Genomic DNA, 5,016 nt, shown 5'->3' on the forward strand with positions numbered 1-5,016 from the left:
CAGGAGTCTGGAATTGGCAGTCATCATCATTTTCTGTCTGTTGGCATTTCAGGTATCTTTTACATCTTTTACAGCTGTTGGTATGTGGGTTGAAGAGCAATGTGAGTAAAGTGACTGCAAAAATAAAAACAGGTTTAGCCGCCGTGCGGCCCAGCTCCCTTTTCCGGTCGGTGTGGTTTACGAGCGCAACGTCCACGGTGCCCGGGCCTTCACCATGAGTGTCCTGGTGTTCATCGACATCAGCGAGGAAGATCAGATGTTAAAAGTGTGATGAACAGCGTGGTATCCCTCCTGTTGATCCTGGAACCAGATAAACAAGAAGCTCTGATTGAAAGCCTGTGTGAGAAACTGGTCAAATTTCGGGAAGGTGAACGTCCATCTCTGAGACTGCAGTTGCTAAGCAACCTTTTCCATGGGATGGATAAGAATACTCCTGTAAGATATACAGTGTATTGCAGCCTCATTAAAGTGGCAGCATCTTGTGGGGCCATCCAGTATATTCCAACTGAGCTGGATCAAGTTAGAAAATGGATTTCTGACTGGAACCTCACCACTGAAAAAAAACACACCCTTTTAAGACTACTTTATGAGGCACTTGTGGATTGTAAGAAAAGTGATGCCGCATCAAAAGTTATGGTGGAATTGTTAGGCAGTTACACGGAGGACAATGCTTCCCAGGCTCAAGTTGATGCCCACAGGTGTATTGTGCAAGCATTGAAAGATCCAAATGCATTCCTTTTTGACCATCTTCTTACTTTAAAACCAGTCAAGTTTTTGGAAGGCAAGCTTATTCATGATCTTTTAACCATTTTTGTGAGTGCTAAATTGACATCATATGTCAAGTTTTATCAGAATAATAAAGACTTCATTGATTCACTTGGCCTACTACATGAACAGAATATGGCAAAAATGAGACTGCTTACTTTTATGGGAATGGCAGTGGAAAATAAAGAAATTTCTTTTGACACAATGCAACAAGATCTTCAAATTGGAGCTGATGATGTTGAAGCATTTGTTATTGATGCGGTGAGAACTAAAATGGTCTACTGCAAAATTGATCAAACCCAGAGAAAAGTTGTTGTCAGTCATAGCACACATCGGACATTTGGAAAACAGCAATGGCAACAACTCTATGACACACTTAATGCCTGGAAACAAAATTTGAACAAAGTGAAAAACAGCCTTTTGAGTCTTTCTGACACCTGAATTTTTATGCTGTATAATTTTGTTCTTTTTGGAAAATCTAAATCATAGTAAAACATAGGCTAAAATCTGGAAAAAAAAAAAAAAAAACCAGGTTTAATTCCAACCGGCTAACATGGTCTTGGGTCTGCGGCCTGTCATTCTGTCATTGTTTGAGCTCTTCAACTCTTCCCTCCCTTACCGGTAGCTTATCTAGATCCAATCCTGGGTCCCTGTTAATTGCATAGGCTGGTACTGAGACCTCAGGACCATAAGTTGAACTGAATTTACCCTTTCCCTGACAAAATTGGTCAGCTTGTTGATGATGCAGGGCCCGATTGTTAACAAGAGGAGAAAGATGACAAGGCTGAGATTAAAGTCATCAACCAAGGAGACCTGCTGAACAATTGTTCGTACCATCCACTCTCTTTGGGTTCTTTCTTTAATACGGTGTCTCAGCAAAGCCATAGAGTCTTTAATGACTCCAGAATGGTTGACATAAAAACAGCATTGTTCTCCCAAAGCAGCACAGAGGCCCCCTTGTTGCATAAAGAGGAGATCTAGCCCTCGTCTGTTTTGTAGGTTTACCTCCGCTAGGGAATTTAGAGATTCTTCTAATTTAGTCAGGGACTGTTCTAAATGTTTGAGGTCTGAGTCCATGGCTGACTGCAGGATTTTATAATTTCTGTCTTGTAGGGTCAGGGCTGAGGTTCCTACCCCTGTAGCCCCGGCTATGCCCAGCCCCACCATGGATGACAAGAGAACTGCAGTTTCTCCGATAGCTCATCTAGTCCTAGACGGGAGAGGGGAAAATGCCAGTTCCATCTGAGTCTCTTCATAATAGGTCATTTTAGGAAACAGCTGGACCATCACACAATAGCTTTTTCCAGAATGTATAATGGTGCCATGAATACAGGGAGTAAGACCCATTGAGCAAGCCCACCACCCAGTGGGGGCAGAATAGTAAGAGCCATTGGACACCGAAAGGATACTGCTACATAACCCCACAGGGGCTCTAGCTCCGGGGGATATTAACACATGTTCCTGCTCCCGTTACCTGTTGGAGTGAGATCTTTCCCCGTTGTCCCCATGGGCATTGAGTCCGGTTGACCACAGTGTGGTTGTCAGATATGGCTATCCCTAAATAAATGGGTGGGTGGGCATCTAGGCGGAGCCAGCATTCTCTAGTGAGGTTAGGTCGGGAAGTATTAAGGACTTCAAAGGTTTTGACAACGAGGTCCCAGACCGGGTGGTCTGGAGATGGAGAGGACCTGGCGGGAGCAACGGTCACTGTGGTGGGTGATGGAGGCCCAGTCAGGTCTTGGCCCAGTGAATGAGCTGTGGGCGCTGCCGGAGGGACTGGGACAGGCTTGGGGCCCCTGCCTCTGGTGGTCTGCTGATAAGGGGGTTCCTTTTTGAGGAGGTTAGTGAATAAGCCTCCAGGGCTGTGATCATAGGTTCTCAGTCCCCAGGTTCTGCCTGATTCCCATGCTCAGTCTTGTTGGCCCTGAGAAGTAAACATGATTTTAACAGGGTTACACCCATTTTTGGCTTGTTTGGGGCAAGTTTTTTCCCTCCGGCCATTATAGTAGCTGCCTGGGTGAGAGAATCGAAGTCAGTTATAGGAGTGGCAAGCCAGAGGTCTTGCAGGAGGTCAGACAGAAAGTTTCAAGACTGGCTAAGGTGAGAGACATGTAGAGAGGTAGGTCACTACAAAAAATAGTAGCACCCCAGAAGTATAGCACAACCTACGATGTCCCGGAAACTTTGGAAGTGTAGGTATGGGTATGTTGTGGACGGAGGAGGGAGAAAGCCGTGTGCGGGGCCCATTTAAACCTGGTGATGTGATACAATGGCTCGTGTCCCAAGAGTTTGGTCACTGTGGGAGTGGTGAGAATCACCATGAAAGGGCCAGTCCACCGCGGTTGAAGTGGGTTAGGTGTTAGCATCTTTAAGAGAACCTGGTCTCCCGGAGCCAAGGTAGTTAATGGAGGCTCCCGATCTGCGTCGCTAACGGGCTGGAGCAGGGTGTGGTCTGCGTGTTCCCGTAAAAGGGATCGGAGGAGTGTGAAATAGGGCAGATAGGCTCCGAGAGGTGGTAGTGGGGGGTCTGGGAGATTGGCAAGCAGATACGGCCTACCGTATAGCAGCTTGAATGGTGTGAGGCCTGTCTTGGAGTGGGGAGTTGTTCAGATGCGTGTGAGTGCTGCCGGCAGAAGGCAACTTGTTTCAGCATTGTCTAGGGGTTGGTCAGGGAATATTCTTGTCATATTACCGCTTGGAGATTTGTTGCATCCTGGAAGAAACAAACTTAACAAGAAAGTTAAAGGTACATGGCCCAAAGTTGAATAGAAGTAGAAAAGCTGCTCAGGGGCTACCAGGAGTACCAGGACCAGACACTGGTTCATGACGTTAATGTTTCTCTAGGTACGAGAAGATGCAAGAATTTGGACTCATAAAATCTTTACCTGAAAACATCTGACTATCTGAAGGCTGGTTCTTCTGGGTTTTTCCCAGAGTACAGAATGAGTTATTTCTGATTTACACCCTGAACTCCTTTCAGGGGTTGTTGAAGGTCAGCAGCTTGCAGTGGTCATGATGTAATCTTTGTAGAGGCAGCTGGCAAGTACCAACTTCCAGTCAGTAGGGTCCCTTCATAGCCATATATTTGACCATGTTTGGGGGCCATCTCATGGCCATTGTGTCCCACGGTGCTGGGAAGGCTCATTCCCAGGTCTAAGGAAGAGTCCATCAATGGGCCACTCAGTGTGCTAAAATTGGACCAGGACTTACAAGTAGCAAAAGTCTCTGGACCACTGTCTTACTAGCCTCTTGGTCCAGGAAAATATTCCCTCTTATTGCTTCTTCCCATATCTAGAGTTACATTATTACAATCATTGATCTCATATGGAATGGCATATCAGCATTATATCACAGGCTCAGTCATACATCTGTTAAAGTAGAAATAATCTTCTGAAACAAGTGACATAGAAAATAATATAGCCATGCTGCTGCTGCTGCTGCTAAGTCACTGCAGTCGTGTCTGACTCTGTGCGACCCCATAGATGGCAGCCCACCAGGCTCTGCCATCCCTGGGATTCTCCAGGAAAGAACAGCTAGCAGCTATTAGTAAAGTAAGAATTATAAGTCAAGAACTTTCATTAGATAAAGCCTGGTATACCCCAAGTCATCTGACTTCATTTGTTAAATGACTATAGCCTAGTGTTAATCTCCTGGTTGTACATTATGGAGCATCTGACCTTTATCTGAAGATTTGTTACTGAGATAAGCCTTAGAAACAAACTTAGAGTGTCCTTCTTAATAACTTAAATTTCTTAGCAATATCATGTAACAAGGAACTGTCTCAGCAGTGAGTCTTAGTAAACACTAGACCTTAATTTAAAAAACTAGAAACTTAGTTTAACAATTTACAAAAGTTAATATTCAGTGATTTTTTTCATTATGGGGGCATTAACCCTTTAGCCAGGAAGGCTTTAACCCATCAAATAAAAACTGAGGTTTGTCAGGGAGTTAGGAAAGCCAAGTGGCCGTCTTGGATTTCCCATAGCCCTGACTCTGATTTTCAGCTATTGTTTTTAATTCCCCAATTTAGAAGTAGACTGTTGCCATGGTTTAAGGACATTAGGATAGCACAAGTCTAACAGAGTTTTTGTATAAGCAGAATGAGCTTTTACACATACCATAACCTTAAATAACATCTATTTATTTTACTAAAGTAACAAAATATTTTAAAAACAAATATGAATCACTTAAAGGCAAAGAAATTCATAATCTGTTATTGAAAGATTCATTCTAAGAAAACTTTGTTCTCTT

General features: G+C 44.0%; 1 pseudogene; it reads left to right on the plus strand.

Annotated features, from left to right (window-relative positions):
• Window positions 1–260: 260 nt before the first annotated feature.
• LOC129562651 (eukaryotic translation initiation factor 3 subunit M pseudogene) lies at window positions 261–1,286 on the plus strand (annotated as a pseudogene).
• Window positions 1,287–5,016: the final 3,730 nt, after the last annotated feature.

The sequence above is a fragment of the Moschus berezovskii genome, chromosome 9, assembly GCF_049115385.1.
Source record: "Moschus berezovskii isolate FMDL1 chromosome 9, NW_MosBer_1.0, whole genome shotgun sequence".
Taxonomy (NCBI): domain Eukaryota; kingdom Metazoa; phylum Chordata; class Mammalia; order Artiodactyla; family Moschidae; genus Moschus; species Moschus berezovskii.